The 20,250-nt window shown below is 33.3% G+C and overlaps 1 long non-coding RNA gene across 1 annotated transcript; it reads right to left on the reverse strand.

Moving 5' to 3' along the window:
• Positions 1 to 15,432: 15,432 nt before the first annotated feature.
• LOC127728174 (uncharacterized) lies at positions 15,433 to 17,601 on the reverse strand. Its single transcript, XR_007994008.1, has 2 exons — positions 17,484 to 17,601; positions 15,433 to 15,770 (listed from the first exon to the last, which is right to left on the reverse strand). It is a non-coding gene; the product is annotated as an uncharacterized LOC127728174 (long non-coding RNA).
• Positions 17,602 to 20,250: the final 2,649 nt, after the last annotated feature.

Raw genomic sequence — 20,250 nt, forward strand, 5'->3', positions numbered from 1 at the left:
CAAAGCGATAGGCTTTCACAGACTTCAGAAAAGTTAGACTTCGATTATGCTTCATTTATTAAATTTAACTTTCCAAAGAGTCTTTACGGTTTTTCTTCTTTTTAATTTCAAGCAGCTTGAACGTAAGTGCACGTTGTGATGTCTTATTCTGAGAATGATAATCGCCATTGTATATCAGTAATTTGAAGAAGTAGCAATGAATACAGTGGAGATCACTTCTAACCTCTCATTAGAACTGTCAGAAAAATCTGTCATAGAACTGTTCTAAACTGTCCTAGAACAGTTCTACCTAGAACAGTTCTACCCTAGAACTGTTCTAAGTAGAACTGTCAGAATCCGTTCTAGGTAGAACTGACCAAATCAGTTCTAGGTAGAACTGTCAGGATCAGTTCTAGGGTAGAACTGTCTAAAACTGTTCTAGGTAGAACTGTCCAAATCAGTTCTAACCGTAGAACTGTCAACAGAACTGACTAAATCAGTTCTAACCGTAGAACTGTCAGCAGAACTGTCTAAAACTGTTCTAGCCGTAGAACTGACCAAACCTGTCAGGATTGTAGAACAGTTCTAAATGACGTCACTGCAGTTAGGGCATCTCACTGGTCACCATTCAGTGTTATTATTATCGTTGATAAAGCCACACGCAAAATGCCTCCTGTCAAAGTATTTCAATGTATTTGAGACAGCGAATAGTTAATCTTCACCAAAGTGGAAAATCGTATGTGAAGATTTACAGTATTTTATCCGACATAGAGGGAGTTGTGATATAAGTCTTTAAGTTTTATCAACGTTTTCCATGATGAAGTTTTTAAATCGTCGTTTTTCGTAAACAGTGATGTAGGTGAAGTTAAACTATTGTTTTTCGTGAACAGTTTTGTTGTATTTCCTGTGAACTGCGATCAGCTAATTTAACATTTCGTAAACTCTGATGAAACATCCCTCTTCCCTACATTACCCCCTCACAGATAGTTTGGGTGGGATGGGGCTGAGATTACTATAACACATAGTATATTATTGTTATAGTTATCTCAGACCTGATAAAATAACTAACTCTACACAAGAAAGGGTTAAAAAATAAAATAATTATGAAGAATGTAAACAAACTGTGACCTCGATCAAAACGGTAGCAAGCTTATTGTCAAAAAGCATGTTCCATCCACAAAAATACGTGCACCCCTTTCCCGTCAGAATATCGCCAGTCGTTTATTATAAACTCTAAATAATGAAGTTTGGTATTTTCTTTACCTGTAAGGACAAATATTTCATAAAATTATTTGTTTTGCCACTCGCCTCCATCGACATCCATCGTAACAAAATTTCCGCTACAAAAGCGACCGAGGAAACGGTTATGGACATTTTCCGTAACGATAAAGGTTAAAACAGTGCTGTGATGAGAATTTTTTAATATATATCATATTCTTTTGACTTATTTATATTTATATTTAAAACAAAAAGTTCTTTAAACTGTTCTATGGATAGAACTGACTAAATCAATTCTAGCCGTAGAACTGACCAAATCAGTTCTAATCGTAGAACTGTTCTAGTCGTAGAACTGTTCTAGCCGTAGAACTGTTCTAGTCGTAGAACTGTTCTAGCCGTAGAACTGTTCTAGCCGTAGAACTGTTCTAGTCGTAGAACTGACCAAAGATTTGGTCAGTTCTAGGTAGAACTGTCCAAAACTGTTCTAGGGTAGAACTGTCAGGATTAGTTCTAGGCAGAACTAAACAAAACAGTTCTAGGTTAGAACTGTTCTAGCTAGAACTGTCTAAAAGGTGTCAGGATGACAGTTCTACATACTGTCCTAGAAAAGTTCTCCTGACAGATTCTGACAGATTTAATGAGAGGTAAGAAGTGATCTCCACTGTACATGACGATCCCTCCAGATAAATTTGTTTTTGTTCCTTGTGTTCTTTTTTTGGCTCTACATTTTCATCAACATAGTCCTGAAACCAACTCATCCCAACTATACCTTTGCCCATATCACACGCATTCTCTAATTCACATTTCAATCTCGTGTACTCTTCCACTCATTCACTTACTCTACAGATCTCTCCCACCACTAACTAATTATATATACCGCCACCACTATTTTTCACTCTCTAGTTCTATTAATTTCTCTCATACTATCATTTCCCTCCTCTCTCTCTCTCTCCCTCTCTCCCTCTCTCCTTCTCGTGTACAATGTTTCTTCCTCCTTCTTTCACGCTCCAATTTATTTCTATTTGATACCTTTTTCCTCTTACTGCATCTGATATGCTTCCTTAATATATACACACGCAGTCAAAGCTTATTTGACGAAAATAATCAAAATTATACTAAACCAAAGCGAACCACAAAGTTGGGTATGGTACAGACTGTACTACAGGCACAAATACATCAACTTATATGCATAAGAGCATGTTTATCCTTCTTTTTCTTTGAAGTAACCCAGTTTTAACATGTACAAATATTCTAAATCGCACAATTTAAAAAAAAATGTTACCGCTCGCTCCACTTGTAGAGCACCCGCCTCAACAAAACTCATTTTCAAGAAATAAATACAATCAAAAAAATTTCGCTCGCTCGCCCCATATTTTTTGGAGCTTTTGTCCGAAGAACTAAAAATCAAATTGGTGTGGCCTAATGCACATGCTGTCTCGTCTGGTGCACAACACTTAAAAGCTTGAGGAGTGGACGAATTTACATCTCCAGCGCTGGAATTTATATTTACCAACGCTGGACTTTACATCTACAGCGCTGGACTTTATATCTCCAGTGCTGGACTTTACATATACAGCGCTGGATTTTAGATCTAGAGTGCTGGACTTTACATCTACAGCGCTGGAGTTTACATCTACAGCGCTTGACATTGAATCTACAGCACTAGGCTTTACAACTCCAGCGCTATATCTTTAATACATAAACAGCACTAGACTTAACATTTGCAGCACTGGAGTTTACATCTTTAGCGCTGGATTTTACATCTACAGCGCTGGACTTGAGATATGAAGTGATGGACTTTACATCTCATGCGCTGAACTTTCCACTACTCACTGGGCTTAACATCTCTAACGCTTAACTGCGAATCTACAACGCTATACTTTACATATTCATCGTATTTCTAAATAAAAACACAACTCTTTATCCGTATGAGGCTCCATATAATCCACGCGTTACAACGTGGGCTTTGAAAGAAATATACCATTAATGGGAATCCGTAGTACATGAATGGGTATAATATATAACGTCATCGCCTTAAAATAGAATTTTTTATCACATAAATGAAGGCAACAGTAGTATACCACTATTCGAAATTCATAAGTCAATTGAGAAAAAAAAAATCCGGGTTACAAACTAAAACTGATGGAAACACATTTTAGAAGATATGCTGCCGTTGGAAGTGTTGTTCATCCCATAACTTTGTAATACATGTGTAGATAGGCATCGCAACAAAGTTGATTATCGTCAGAGATGTTTAAGTTCATATCAAAATGTTTGCATGAATTTTCATTACTACGCAAAATCAAAATTTATTCCGCCGTCACAATGTAATAATATTATATTGTTAACCACAAATAATAGTTCATTTTATCATTCATTAAAGGAGACTTTTAAATCGACATCATCCAAATTAAATAAATATATACGAGATATCATGTATCTACAATTTTCAGCTTCTTTTGGGCTAAACTATTTTATTCATTAAAGACATTTTGCCGTTCCAAGTTTGACCTCAAAGATAATTTGAAAATAAAAAAATAAAACCGATAGTGATACATATATATATATTTCCCTGAAACGACATGACCACTCTGTAACAAACTGGTAATTCTTAATCTTCATAACTTTAAACACATAATTGGTTTGGAAGTTTGGGTGTTCCTCTAAACACCTTCATCGAAACAGGGTAGCAAATCATAATTTTGTAGTAAAGTCGTTTTTACGCCTCCTAAATTAAAATATGATTTATGTAATCTTATTAGTCCTTTGCATAATTTTATTGAAAGGGCTATGGATTTGACATCGTAGTAAAATCTCTAAACATTAAAAGGAGCTAACAATGTTTTATGGCCAATGACGGATTACATAACTTCACTTTTAGCATTGTACAACAACACGCTTTTTCAAAACTGCTAATGGTGTTTTCACACAACATCCGTTGAAAGACGGATTCTGTAAAAACATGGAATAATCATTAGTTGAAATTGTGCTTTAAACTAACTTTCAGTTACTGCAATTAGTCCTTGATCGATACAGTACTGATTGTTTTGTTTATTGTTTTGTGATCAGTATAGTATATACTATATACTAGAAAGTGTCAAGCTCTTTTCAATTGGTTTTCATAGTTAATTGTAATTAATGTTGTAATTTACACTTCTGCCAAATGTCAGGTGAAGGGTTGAGCTTTAACAAATCTGGTTAAACCCACCACATTCTGTATGTGCTTGTCCAAAGTCAGGAGCCAATGTAGTCTGGGGTTGTTGTTTGTTGCCGTTTACCCTAATTGTTTTTCGTTTTATGTTATGTACTAGATATCAGGTCGTTATTTGTCCAATTTCAAATTGACAAGTTTTTTCCATTCAGGGGTATTTCAAATTGCATAGGTTTTCCTGTTTACATCTTCGTGCTGTGTTCTATGATGGATAGTCGTCTCATTGGCAAATAAGCTACATCTTAATATTCTTTAACTTTAGTCTCATTGGTGAACTGTCAAAATGGCTTCTATAAGGAAACAAGGTTTAATCTTCATAAATTTATATGAATGACGAGACCCTTTATAACTATATGCCTGATGTCTTTGATGATTTTTTTGTACACATAATTGGTCTGGAAGTTTGAATGTTCTTCTAGATATCTGATTTTGAATGGCCAAGTTTTCGCCAATCAGGGGTGTTTCATATTACATAAGTTTTCCTGTTTACATCTTCGTTCTGTGTTCTTTGATGGATAGTCGTCCCATAGGCAAAAATACTAAATCTAAATATGCTCATGCTACCGGTGTTACGTTTGGAAAGTCATTCGTTCAAATATATCATTTCAGTGGAATGGCACAAAAACCATTAGACCATCCAAAATTCTTTAGTCAATTTGATGAACTGTCAATCTGGCTTCTCTGAAGAAACTAGGTTAAGTATTTTTAAATTGATAAGAATGATGAAACCCTATATATACTTAATTCTCTTTTTTGCTGGTCGGGTGGTTTGCGTGTTGGCAAATAAGTAACATAATAATATGTAAACTCTATAGACAATGACTTTTTCGTTTTTTCCATAGAAAGTACATGGCTAATCTTAACTAAAAATACCACAAAAATTAATAATAATTTAAACCATTGTTTAAATATTTCTGAAACTGCAAAGCGTCAGCTTCACAAGACTAGTTAAATTTCAAAACAATAACATTTAAGTTTTATAGACTCTATCATGATTTCTGTGTCAAAGATAACCTGGGATATGTTCCAGTTATCGTAACCACAGTCCCGCCCTCTTCATAGATTGTGAAATCTACGAATATGACTTATCAACGAATTTGTACTAGCAATGAGCAATGTTCTTGTCAGTAGCAACACGATCGGTGCCAAATGTGTAGCGTGATCTATTTACCCGTCCGGAGCAACTGAGATCACCCTCTTCCGCTTTTGATGAGGTTCGTATTGCAAAGTCCTTAGGTTTCCATGAAGAGGTAAGTAGGCTGTTGTTTGTATTCTCGTCGTTCATCGTATTTTGCCATGATGCTGTCGGTATCTCTTCGACTTTTGATTCTTCTTTGTTCCTTTGGTTTCTTCTGTCATTTTCAACAAAGGTGTGTTAACTAAGTAGCCTTGTTGTGGCCATCAGAGACAAATATAGGTAGGTTCTTAATGATTAATTTGAAGTTTGATATTATCCAAAACTTTAAAAAGAGAATCCTCGTTTTGTTTTAATAAGCGGTGAGGATGTCAAATATAAAGTGCAGATTCCTTTAAGCCTTGTCTTAAATAATCTTTACATTTTCATTTTATTAAACTACAGGAACAGTCTGAGCTTAGCTTAATAGTAATTTAAGGGCGATATTTTATAAAAATATATAATTTCGTTCTAATTGAACGAACACACGACCACCAGAGGCAATTATTTTTTTTCTTCAAATTTGTCCTCTTTTAAAACATAAATTTTAAGTCTTTTCAAACTTTACAATACCTAAGATTATTTATTAATGCATGGCGATTGTGTCATATACATGATAGCAATGATACCACATAGGCTCACTGTAGTCAGTCGAGAAAACTTGACTCTCCAACCTATTCCGTGAGTGACTGTAAAATTTCTAATTAAACTTAAATACCACGAAATAGGTTTAGAGAGCAGCCATAATTGACAATCGGCACTGATCATGGTAAAAGATAAAAGTTCTGTATAACTTCTATTCAAATAAGAAGATGGGATAATGTTGACAATGAGACAACCATCTAACAGAAACTAAAGGATGAGGATGTTTCCAGATATAGGCCGCTGTAATAAAATAATAAGCGAAAACTAATAACCAGACAGCAACCTACGACAACTAATGAATTACAGGCTCCCAAAATTGTTTGTGAACTGTCAACCCTCCGCGAACCTGGGGCAATGGTGTAACAGCACAACATATAAACAAACTATACAAATTAGTCGAAAAAGGCTTGACTCATCCAATGGATCTATCAGATCGGCACTGAGTTTATAAAAAACCATAACAAAAACATAACAAAAATAAATTATTTACTTAGAATCGATACAAATATTTTAATCAAAACATTCATTGCTGAAGCTATCACTTAGGTCGTCGCTGGTGTCAGCACTACTGCTTCCCATTCCACGACCTCTCCCTCTTGTGTCTTCACATCCCCACCATCTTCCACCTGAATATTAAAAAAATACATTACAATTTACTGATGTTAACATTTTTGGTACGACATGCCTTTTGCAAATGTATCAGATGCTTTATACAGGGAAGTTCGGTTTTGATATACAAAAATGTGTTTTGATCTTTTGCTTTCTGAGTTGTGTTTTTGAGCGCATATAAAGTATATTCAGGAAACATTTGTCATGCGAAACGCGTTTATCATACGATTGAATACAATATGTGAGTCCTACATGCCGTCTGAATTTTCTAATAGTAACTAAAATATTTCTTATGTTTCATGTACCTTAACAAAAATTAAAGTAGAAAGTGTCAAATACATGCACTATAAAGGGGCATCAGCTACGAATTATACAAAAGTTTAAAATATGATTTTGTTTTTATTAAAAACATTTATAAAAGCGGAATATATAAATAATATTTTGCTATTTACAGTCAGTTTAGTTTATTTTCGTCAAAATAAGCTGAAAACCTTATTTCCTTAGGATATATTGTTGAAAAGTAAATGTAGACCCTAAAGCTTAAACAAAATTTTGACAAAGGCAACCTTTCAAGGTAAACAAGTGAACTATACCGTTTATAACAACAATGACTCACGTTATGGTCACTTTGACAACGTCGTCAAAGATATTATCATCCGATGAATACCAGGAGGAATGAAATCGCTAGATATGTTATGTGAAATGTATTATATGCAGTTCTAATCTTATCTACAACAAATGACTACAAGAGACTCATAATACGCAACAAATGTGTTGCCTATCAAAAAGTTCAGTTTTTCATAATACTTACTTCGGTGTATCTGTTATTGTTAGGGTACAACAGTTCATCCCATGTATTCTTAATTGATATTTAGAATATACAGAAGTATGGAGTAAACTGTATGGTGCAAATGATCATCTTATGACAAAGTAACTTACTTTTCTTAAATCTCCTTCTTTGTTTAGGTGGTCCCCGACGTGGTCCATAACGACGACGATATCCTTCTCTTTCTCCTACAAAAATGTTTAATCAATATTTTCGGATGATATATAAAACAGAAAGTTACCACATAGCTTGAAGAAGTTAGACAATGTTAACCGAAACTATCAGCATCTAATCGGGCGCCTTCTTGGATTTCGTTTGGTTAGTATCAAACGGTTTTAAAATATGCAAACGAATAAGATAAATCTTCGTGCACTTGTTTTTTTTTATGTTAATATGCTTAAAATATATTCTAAAAAAATACTACAATGATTGACGGATTAATGAATCAGAGAATCTCACAGTAATTTGTCCAAGGGATATAACTTAAGCAGAAATGGAGCAATAGTTAAAACAGACATTACTGCAAATCAACTAAATTTTACTTTTTTGATAAAAAGTTAGAAAACAATTTGTACAATTAAAAACCAAATATTTCAGAAAAATTCAAGAAATCTCATAGATTGTTAATATCTGGGTAAAGATCGATGCGCAATTCATTTCAGGTAGGCGGTAATGGTAGCCTTTTCCTCAACTCTTCTGCCCATATCGTAAAATTGGATATGTATGATCATGACTCATTTCGAAAGCTGAGACATTTTCACATATGTGGTTAAATTTTCGGGGTACGAAATGAGATTCATTTTCTCGTAATTTAGCACAGAGCGATAATCCTTTTGTGATGCGACTTCTCGAGGTAAAAAATCCCTATTTTCACACAATAAGTTCTTTGAAAATTTAGTTCTTTTCATACGTTTAATAACTCAATAGTTTTTACACCTTTATTCTACGGTCTTCTGCTCTTCAAATCAGCACAAATGGTTAAGCTGAAACACTTGTTAAAAATTGATACATGTCCAATATCACTGCACAGAATTTTTTTGTTAACGCACTACTTTTGGTTCTCACTTTGAGGCGTATTAGGGATATTGACTCCATCTATCAAATTTGATTGTAGCTGCAAGCTAAGAATCTCTCTTTTAATCAATAATATCTTAAATCAACTGAAATTTCAAAGTGCAAATGGGTAGTCATAAGAACACTGGCATGCATTTTGTTCTATATAATCAATTGATTTATTCTTACTATTTCGTAAAAGGAATAACGGAAATCTAGAGTATTATATGTGGCGGTTTTAACCCATTTTTTTATCGACATGTCTATTAGTTGTATACTTTAAAAAAAAGTTTTAGTCATTTTTTTTTATTTTATCTAATAAGTTTTCCCCTAATCTGATTATTTTGCCAATCTGTAATAATATATAAACTTATACTCTGAATTACTATCTTACCTTGTACAGCTACGATCTCCAACAATAAAGCTACAATCAAGATCCCGAATAATATTTGTTTTTTATTCATCCTCTCCTTTAATGTGGTTTTTGTTCAGTTGAGTCTGTTTGCATACTGGAGCAGATAGTTTCGTTTTTCCTTTTTATAGGAAAAAAGCCTTTTTGTTTTGACAAACTGGTTAAATATAGCGTAAACTATTTCCATAATCCTAATATAAATCAAATAAAGATTAGCTGTCAGTCTGTCATGTTTACTCCTTTTCGTACCAGGCTATGCGTTTGACCGAACTGACCAGGTTTTTTTTACAGAAAATCCCTTTATAGTTCCAGAAAAATTTACTCCAAGAGCAAAGAGGTGAAACAACCGAAACATTATACTGACAGTTTTGTAAAGGGACTGTGAAAAGTTGTTTTACGAGACTAAGAAAGGTGGGGATGTAAACAATCTTTGAAAGTATAGCAATGCTCAATTTCTTGTTTCTATACGAAATTAGACAACCATCCACTAAAGTTCAAATGCAGTGGATGTAAGCAGTTATAGGCAACCGTACGGTCTTCAACAATGAGAAAACCCCATACCGTATAGTCGGCTATAAAAGGCCCCGACATGAAAAATATGAAACAATTCAATTGAGAAAACTAACGGCTTAATTTATATATAAAAAAAAACAATTTACGAAAAAAACAAATATGACAGACATGGACAACTACTGAAATACAGGCTCTTGACTTGGGACAGGCACATAAAGAATGTGGTTGGGTTAAACATGTTTGTGTGCGCAACCCTCCCCTAACCTGGGACAGTTACAGCAAAACATAAGAACAAACTATAAAAATCAGTTGAAAAGGGCTCAACTCATCAGATCGATACAAAGCAGAAAAACATCTAACAAAAACACGGACAGAACGTGGCAGGGTATTTATACATCCCTAACAACAACAAAAGACACAAAGTACAGATCTGAGAGTACTTGCAGTTACTGACAGATAGTTCAAAGTCAATAACAACTAATAAAAAAATTATGTATCTTAGACTAAAATATCAATCGGTACACATCCAAGATCCAATGGATTTAGTATAAAGACGGCGTCATTAACAGTCAGAGAAAAACATGACCTTGTTCAATGCCAAAATATAGGTATCGACAGATTGCAGTACCGTGAAAATGCATATGTATATAACAATAATATTTAGTATGGTTTTGATTTACCGATAACAAAATCAATATCTATACCAAAAAAACAAAACACCTTGTCGCTTTTTGGAAATCTGCGCCGGTTGAACTTTTGACGTCATACAACAATCATTTTTCCATTGTGGCGACAGATAATTTCTATTGTGACGTCAACATTTTACGGGAACCTTTGTGATGTACAGTAATGGCGGACAAATAGCGATAAGGTGTATATTCAAAGATCTAATTATTATGTTGAATTGGTATTTCATGGTTATTTTCAGTTACAGGGTTAAACTAACGGTCTGTATTTTTCATGTAAATAATAATATCCATCGCACGTCTCCTTATAGCATATCAAAATCAAGATACCGATGGGGCAATACAAAACATACTGAAAGACAAACAAGTCAACACAACACTAAACACAAAACTCAAGAATGAGCAACATGAACACAACCAAAAACCGGAGGATGAACTCGTGTGTCCTGTGAGGGTAAACAGTTCCTGCTGCATTAATGGCACCTGTCGTGCTTCTCATACAAGTAAAAAGTCGGTAATGAGTCGCATTCGATGATGTCACAATTCAGGAAATGAGAACACTTGCAGTATCACTAATAATAATAATCACTCTCTCTTTCCCCATATCTTAATTTTTGTATGGAGTCATTTCAAATATTGTATTTGTCTAAATAAACATATAGTTTGAAAATTACAATTATAAAATCGTTACTGTTTCCCTTTTTTTTTTAGATTAAAACATATTTGTTGAAATAGACATGCAAATAAATAAATACTTTCCCCTCATTCTAATATGTTTACAACTTACAATGGGGATGGAATAAGATGTTGTTTTTCTTAGCATTCAATTATCTATACTTTTGAAGTGTTTGTTTTAATTATTTAGTTACTTTTTGATGGGTTGTTTTTTATTTGACAGTTGCGCTTCATTTGCTCCTGTTTATATATCAAATGAACATGCATTAATATTACAAATTAAGAATAGGTCTTGACAGATAACTGTAGTTCTAAATTGAATAACAAGCTGCTGAAACTTTGTATTAACTTGTTGTATGTTCTATGACTTCTTTTTTATAAGTTTTGGTACTTTATATTAAATTATTTTATTAATGTTTTAGGGATGAAAGTAATTCAAATGTCTTTTCATATATGCAAAGGAATGCTGAACTATTAAATCTTGTTTTCTTTTGTTCAATGCGTTTGAAAAAATGATAACACAATATATTTAGCACAACGTTTCATATAAATAGTTTAATTTTATATGCCAAATGTATGACAATCATGAGATGATTTAGAATTAAGATTGATAATAAAGCAACTTTGGACACTTTTAAATTAACTTTGTAAATGAAACAAAAAAGATTCTGCTGATGTATGGTCATTTTTTTTCTATCTTGCATTGACGGAGTCAAATAGCGAGACTTAGGTATGATGTTTCCACCGGCGGCGGCGTCAACAATTGAATGAGTATTGGCACATTTCATTTCCATGGAGATTATTTGGTCCCGCCCCCTCAGTCATGGTCTATTGACTTTGAAACTTTTACATTGTTAAAGGGGAACCACTTATGATAGGTCAATTATATTTTGGTATGCAGTTGTATTGGCATTGGCATATCTTAATCAAAACAGAAATTAGTTGACCCTTTATCCTCAGTCATGGTTTATTTTCTTTCAATATTTTGCATATTTGGCATTTCAAAGAATGGCTATTTTTATTTCAACATTTGCATTTTTTAATCAAATTCCATACAGGCGAGACATATCTCTGTGTCACCAGTTTACATTGCATTGAAAATTTAATAAAATTATGTATTTTCTTCCTTGAAAAGTTCTGTTTCGTACACTTTAAGTAGTGTCATTGCTTTTGTGCGATTTTTCGAAATCACTGGCCTAGCTTGTAAACATTTTCTTCTACATGTATGTATCCATAGCAAGTTAACTTCTCCAGCTTAAATTTTACTAATGGTAATCATCTGTAATTCGTCTCATAATTGTTAAAATCATGCATGGGCATTCATATACCTAAGTTTTTTTAACAGCAAGAAATATATAATTTTATTATTTTAACTACTTTTAAATTTGAAACCTTTGCAAACTTGTAACAGCACTGTAAAAAAAGAAGTGACATTTGGTCGGAAACTTTGTTTTGATATTCATGATATTTTGTACTTATTTTCTGATTCATTTGTACACCAAACATTTTTGTACATTTTTCAAAGTTTCAATTGAACCTTTCACCGTATATGAAAATTATATCAATGTTTTGGTGAAAAACTTTTATTTTCTTTCCTTCTTAATATTCAAGTGACTTGCAGATTGCAGCCCGAAAACCACAACCCGCAACCCGCAGCCAGCACCCGCAACCCGCAACCAGCAAAATATACATATTCGGACACTTGTGGCTACGACAAGTGGAATTGTTATAACAACTATTGTATTTTGTTGCTTGCATATGTTTTATATATATTTTTTAAATTGAAGACTCCATTATTACTACCTGATTCAAGTGAAATACGTTAATGAACTTGCCGGTGTACTGTTGATATAACAATAAGAAGATGTGGTATGATTGCCAATGAGACAACGCTCTACCAGAGACCAAATGACGTAGAAGTTGAAAAAAACTACAGGTCAGTGTACGGCCTTCAACAATCTTGTTATATTACATTCTTTTTTTCTTGCTTAACTGTCAACTGTAAATAATTTGTCGTGTTATTTTCATTACAGGTGCTTTTTTTTTGTTTATAACTCAAGGGCGTAGAACAATTTCATTATTCATATGTATATGTGTGGTCATAAACACTGCGTACCAGAATTTTCCAGTATTTACGAGTATTTGCAATTTCGGTTTTTGGCTTGTGATGACCAAAACTTTTGTCAAGGATTTTAAGACAGCAGGGAGGATTAATTATGCATTGTGTATTGTTAAAATAAAAATGAGAAGATGTGGTATGATTGCCAATGAGACAACTCTCCACCAGAGACCAACTGACATAGAAGTTACAACTAAAGGTCAGCGTACGGCCTTCAACAATGAGTAAAACCCATACCTCAGTCAGCTATAATAGGCCCCGAAATGACAAATGTAAAACAATTCACTAGAAAACTAACGGCTTGATTTATGTACAAAACAATGAACGAAAAACAAATATGATATTCATCAACAAACAACAACCATTGAACTGCAGGAAGACCGATATGAAAAAGGGCTTTAAGGGCATACGTTACAGTTTTGATCCCACGGTGATTTTTTTACAAAAATTTGCATACAAGCTATTTTTCACCTAGTCAATGCAAATATGAATGTAATTAAAAATATACCTTCATGTGCTACTTTAAGAGATAAATGGGGTCGAAATTTTAAACATTTTCTCAAAATTTCGTTTTTTTGGAACATTTCTATCCTTTGGATAGACATACCTAACTTTTTTGTTTCAAAAGATAAACACAATAGGATTTTTGTAAAAACATTTGGAAAATCTTTTTTACATAAGTATGCTCTAAATTTGTATAACAATTCTTTGGAAATAATTAATTTTTATCAAAGTTTCAGGATTTTAGGGAAAAAAACGGAATTTTTTGCTGTATACTTATCTAATTTTAAAAAATCTCATCGGTGACTTTTTCATAAAAATTGGTACAAATAATCTTCATACGTAATCAATCCTAATGTCATTTTAAGAAAGAGGGGTCCACGAACTCGTTTTCAAGTTATATCAGTATGAATGATAAAAATAAGTCGAAAAATGATGCATCTTTTCCCGATATGTCGCAGTTTGACGTCGCGAAAAATAACATTTTACGTTGGCAACGTCATTACCTCCCCTGTAACTGTATCGTATGCCCTTAAACAACCATCCATCCTGTACGTTGAGGTCCAAACTGTATGCAGCAACCATGCTGATGATAAACCCGATGTTGTATCAAGTTAATTAGGGGTAGTGATATTATGCACGAGTGAGTTGACCCCGAAGTAAGAAGTCCAATATATCATTTCATTTGCAATGTTCATCATTGATAGTTATGAACATGATGATGTACAACATGTTATGGTCGAACAGCTTTTTCACCGTTTTGCGGATGATCGACAACTTAATTTTAATGAACTTGTTAACGAAGTCAACATTTTGAAAATGATTATTAAGAGCATGAACAAATCATCGTTTTGGCATCAAAGAGGCCTGTGTTCTGATTCTGAATAACTAATAGCATATGACGGTGAATATTTAAATGCAAAGGGCACTCTAAAGTTTACCAAAAGTGTAAGATCTGCATAAGGCATCTGTAAAAGGTGTGGTTTATTTTAATGTATGCATACGTATCTTGTTTGCGTAGAAGTATACAAACGGCAGACGAAATAGCTTTGGACTAAATCGCATGCGGTCTAACGTTCCAACATAGTAAAATCAGCCGTCATTACAAAGTTACAGCACACCAATAGGAAAGCAAACACATGCAATTGCTTTTTCAATCAGCCACCAAACCTTATGTATTCCACCGTCCTCCACATCAGGTGTCATGAACAATGTCGTGTAATCAGCTCATACATATATCAACACATTTCCCACAGACGGTATTTTGATAACTGAATCCGTGAACTGTAATGCAAATTCACAGAGGTAAGGTACTGTTCCTTTAACTTTTAGTTCTTTTAATCTCGTTAAGAAAGCATTGCCTCTGGTATATCGTGTACATGAAACATTGAGAAATTCCGTTTTTAATAATGAATATGTAGATTTTACTTCCTTGCTACCACACACTCAATCGAATGAAGAAATACATAACCATACCACTGGTGGCAAATTAATGACAACCTCAAATTCAAACCTCAAAACAATGCGAAACATGTACTAGTGGAATAATGCATTTGATATTAACATCTATATCCATTTATCTTACTTTGTATCAAAACTTGATGTTAGATCTGATAAAATATGGCATTAACATGAGAAAACGTAGTCATGAGAGTGGCTTTCAATCAGTTAAGTTTTACTATGAAGAATTTATAAAGCTTATGTAATTCATATGTTAGATTGAACAATATTACACATTGGGTTATTCCACTTGGCCAAGTAAACACAAAAGCACGTAAATCATCGTTTTAAAACTAAATGTGAGAAACAAATTGTTAGGTTTAGTAACGATGACAACAAAGTCTTTTATTGTTTTGTTTTATATCTAGCTACACATTTATACAGACTAGTTATCAACCGTTGAAAATCAGTACCGATAAGTATAATAAACAAAATCGAGAACAAACAAACATACAAAACAAATGTTAAGTTGAATTTGTGTCTGTGTTCTTGTTAGGAACTGGGTTGCTGTCCTTTTCAGGGTCTGAGTTACTGTGGTTGTCAGCACATGAGTCATTTTTTTTGCTACTTTGTTGGTCATCGCTGATAGCTTTGATGCTTTTTTCAATTACACCTCCGGTTTCTGTATCTTCTGGTTTTGGTTCTTGGTCTTAAATTAAATACAGCAATGATTAAAAGGTATTTTATTAGAAATAAAGGATAACAGGTGATTGCTTACATTACACAACATGAGTATGAAAATTATTCATGCCAGTAAAGTAAAAAGAAATAATACCCACACATATCCTTCATGACGTCATAATCAACGTAAGCGCGAATAGCAAACGAAAATGGACATCTTGTAGATATGTATATATTAGAAATAAACCAACACGATGGTATGGAGGACATTTGAATAGTTATTTCATTATGCTACGATATCAAAATAACTGATGGGATAACTGGTTGTGTCAAAAATACACGTTAAAATTTCTTTGGTCAATTTTCCTCGAGTTTAATCAAAACAGAATTTATTCTTACAGAAAAAGCAGATACAGCTGATATTTATACTTCAAGAACAAAATCAAGCAGATGTTTAGAAGTACATTTTCATTCCACTTATTTATAAGTAATACTACACAAAAGTTCTGTTAATCGAAGACATCATGTTAAAAGATATATCTGTGTTAGGGAGAAAAAACATTGTAAAAATTATTATTTTTCTAACTAAACGACATTGTTCTTATGTTTGAAATTCCCGCTAGAATGGACAAAAGGAGATGACATAATAATAACATTAGTATACCCGCCTGGATTTGTTAATTTTCACTAATTGTTTATTACACGGAAACAAAAGGGTCTGGAAGGGAAAAGATTACACAGCGTTCATATACAGTTGGAAATGCATTCGCATCTGGTTACCTTTTTCTAGAATTTTCTTAAGTTTGTAAAATATAATTTTCAAAAGTACCTGCAAAATGAACTTTTAAAAATTTGATAACATTTTAATTTATCATTTGAACTCTGGTGGATAGTTGTTTTATTGACAATCATACCACTTCTCCTTATTTTAATAATTTGACATTGATAGATTAGATTAAATTCATCGAAACGAGTCAGTCTCCTAAACATGGACGAGTTAAAAATATAAAATGGATGGAGAGCTGAAGATGAAGGAGGCCAAATAATATATAAGATAATGCTGAATTGTCTTAAAGCAGGATGCAGTATTTATGACTACATGTATATTCCAAACTCCATGCCATTCAGTTTCTGAACCTTTTCCCTGTAAACTGTTACATGTCTTTCTATGTTGTGATGTTACACTATTGTTTCAGAAAAAGGGTGAAGGTTTGGTACCATTAAAACGTTTAAACCCGCTGCATTTGTTTGCACCTGTCCTTAGTCAGGAATCTGATATTCAGTAGTTGTCGTTTGTTGATGTGGTTCATAAGTGTTTCTCGTTTCTCGTTTTTTTATATAGATTAGACCGTTGGTTTTCCCGTTTGAATGGTTTTATACTAGTAATTTTTGGAGCCCTTTATAGCTTACTGTTCGGTGTGAGCCAAGGCTCCGTGTTGAAGACCGTACTTTGACCTATAATGGTTTTACTATTATAAATTTTGACTTGGATGGAGAGTTGTCTCATTGGCACTCATACCACATCTTCTTATATCTATATAGAATGTTTTCAACAACATAAATATAAAAAAAACAATGCGTTTATTCAGTTTAAGATGTGTGCCCCTCAACAATGATCAAGTTCTCGATTTTTCTGATCGTTCTTGGATCATATCATACGTACATGGTAAACATTCTTACATTAGACCGATTAAAATGTAGACAACTCCTGACATATATACTATAGGACTCGAGTACTTACTGATATCATATGATTTGCTGGAATGTCTAGAATGACTTTTCCCCATGATCCAGCATGTACACCAGATATCTTATTTATTACATGAATAATATATATTTAGTATGTACTTATAAACAAATACATGTTTTAGGAAATGATTAATATCCGATATGCTACGAAAAATGCGTTTTTTTAATTTTGGGTATAAATTAACATTTGTTTCCTACGTAACATATTTAACAATATGAAATACTAAATGTTTATGCATGTAACACAGATATGTTCTAGAACTCTCAAATTTCCGTTAAAACACATAATTAGGTAACGGTATATACGATGATTGAATGATTACATAATATTGAATTAATTATTTATTATGTGTGTGTTTTTTTTTAATTTTCAGCATGTTCATCATGGCTAGACAGTAACTAGAAAACGATCGCAAACCTTGGATATCATCTGACCGATCCTTTTTTTTTTAATTACTATGACTCTAAAAGGTAAGACTTGCCGAGTTAACAATGAAAAATAGGCCCAACATTTGGTCTTTGGTGGAGAGTTGTCTCATTGGCAATCATACCACATCTTCTTTTTTTCATATAAATCATAGCTTAACTTCCCAAAAAAAAAAAAATTGGTTTTGTTATTAAGCATGCCCTTATTCCTTTTTTTTAAAATTTACTGAAAATCTGCCAAAATGTATGTATCCAATTGCATTTTATAGTCATTTTCTTGGCATTTCAAACTTGATTGTAGATTCAGAAATACGCCATAATGTTGTTAGAACCTCAGAGAACACCAAAGCTGCCACACTGGCAATTTTAGTAAAGATTGAAGACTATAAAAAGGAAAAATTGACCATACTTTTTGTCTGAAAGAAAGACACAGCTTCTATGACAAACATGTCATTTTTCTCTGGTAAAGGGAAGAGAAAAAATATAGTTATTTAGTCAATTTGGGGCCCTTTATAGCTTGCTGTTCGGTGTAAGCCAAGGCTCCGTGTTGAAGGCCGTACTTTGACCTATAATTGTTTACTTTTTATACATTGTGACTTGGATGGAGAGTTAACTCATTGGCACTCATACCACATCTTCTTATTTATATAAGACATATATTACGAACTATAAAGTGAATGTTATCTGCCTTTATCTTATTTCAATTTAGATTTTCAAACAATATTCTTGTTTGTGTTGTAACCGCCTCGGTGGATTCATGGTAGCGTGTTCGCAGAGAGTGCGGGAGGTCGTTGGCTCGATCCCCGGCCAGATTAAAACAAAGACTTGAAAATTGTTATTTGTAGCTTTGCAGACAAGTATATTATGGAATTTAAAAACTTGTAGGCTCGGTCGGAATAATTTGTCCAGGTAGGGTAAAATTTATTAAATCTCTGGAATTTTGAACAGATATATCATGTTAAGGAGGGGTATTTGCGAAAAATACCAGTCGAGAGAATGTTAAATTTCGCGAGCCGTAAGGCGAGAGAATGTTAAATTTCGCGAGCCGTAAGGCGAGAGAAATTCATTCTCAAGACGTATTTTTCGCAAATACCCTTCAAGAACATGCTATATCTGTTTAATTACACCGAATGTTAACGTACAAAACGCATTGATGATCGTGACATAAAACGCATTGATGATCGTGACATTACAAGCGTCCAGTCGGATAGAGTATTTTTTGGCAAATACCACGACAGAGAGGGTAAAAAAGGCATATCCTTTTTGCATATACTCCGGCGCTGTTTAAAAATGAACGATATGCATTTGATAAAAGTAAATTGGTGAAAAATACACTGGCTATCAACCAATCAAAACCCAGGATTCTTACATAAGGTGTAATTATACCTTATATACTAGCATGTTAAATTGGAGTCAGCGTGTCGGTCTAGTTAAAATACAAGGTTCAGATTCATAACTCAATAATGTATGTTTTCGTCCTGTTACCATCGTACGATAAACAACAATCCATCATCATCATTATCATGTTTGTAATGTATAAAAGCGGTTCATTTCATCTTTAGTAAGATCTAGATCATTGTTTCTTTGTTGTTTTTTACTCGATACTATCGCTCCGGTGTGAGAGGTGAATTCTTTAATTAATCGGCTATCTGTCTCCGTTTATCCTTGATACTAAAATATTAATGACATTAAAAAGACTTTTCAGCAGGTCGAATATTTTGTCCAGTTTCTCTTTCTTTTTTTTCTTTTATTGTTGGATGAGTTTACGCATTTATTAGTTAGCTTTGATTTTTCATAGTTCAATAAGTTATATGTTAGGGTTGTTTACTCTTTCATCCTTCTTGGTTATGACCCTCATTTCTTCAGATCTTTATGTTGTACTCTTGGCTGTTGTACCTTTAGTTTTAATAATAATAGAAGCTAAAGAAAGATTCCTGAAGTTCTATCACAGGGTCTACAATTATTTACTGTATAAAATAATATTTAAAAAAATGATTCAATTTAAAGAGTATCAGAATTTGCATTTATTTCTAGCTCATTTAAACAAATGAGATAGTAGCCATGAAGGTCAAGGTTTTTTTGGTTTAATGCTTTCAAACGTCTTATTCTTTGCCCTTCGAACATTTTTTTTCGTGTGCGTACGTGATAATGTTATTTCCATCGGCATCATGGGCAGATTCTGTGGGTACTAATACACCCTTGCGACTTTGAAAGACCTTGAAAGACCTTGAAATTATAGTTTTACAACTTATAAACACGGGACATTCGGAAATAAAATGAATATAAGTTGTTTATAAACGACATCTACGTAGCTTTACTTTTTTGAAAAGGTA

Source organism: Mytilus californianus, unplaced genomic scaffold, assembly GCF_021869535.1.
Source record: "Mytilus californianus isolate M0D057914Y unplaced genomic scaffold, xbMytCali1.0.p SCAF_2, whole genome shotgun sequence".
In the NCBI taxonomy this organism is placed as follows: Eukaryota; Metazoa; Mollusca; class Bivalvia; order Mytilida; family Mytilidae; genus Mytilus; species Mytilus californianus.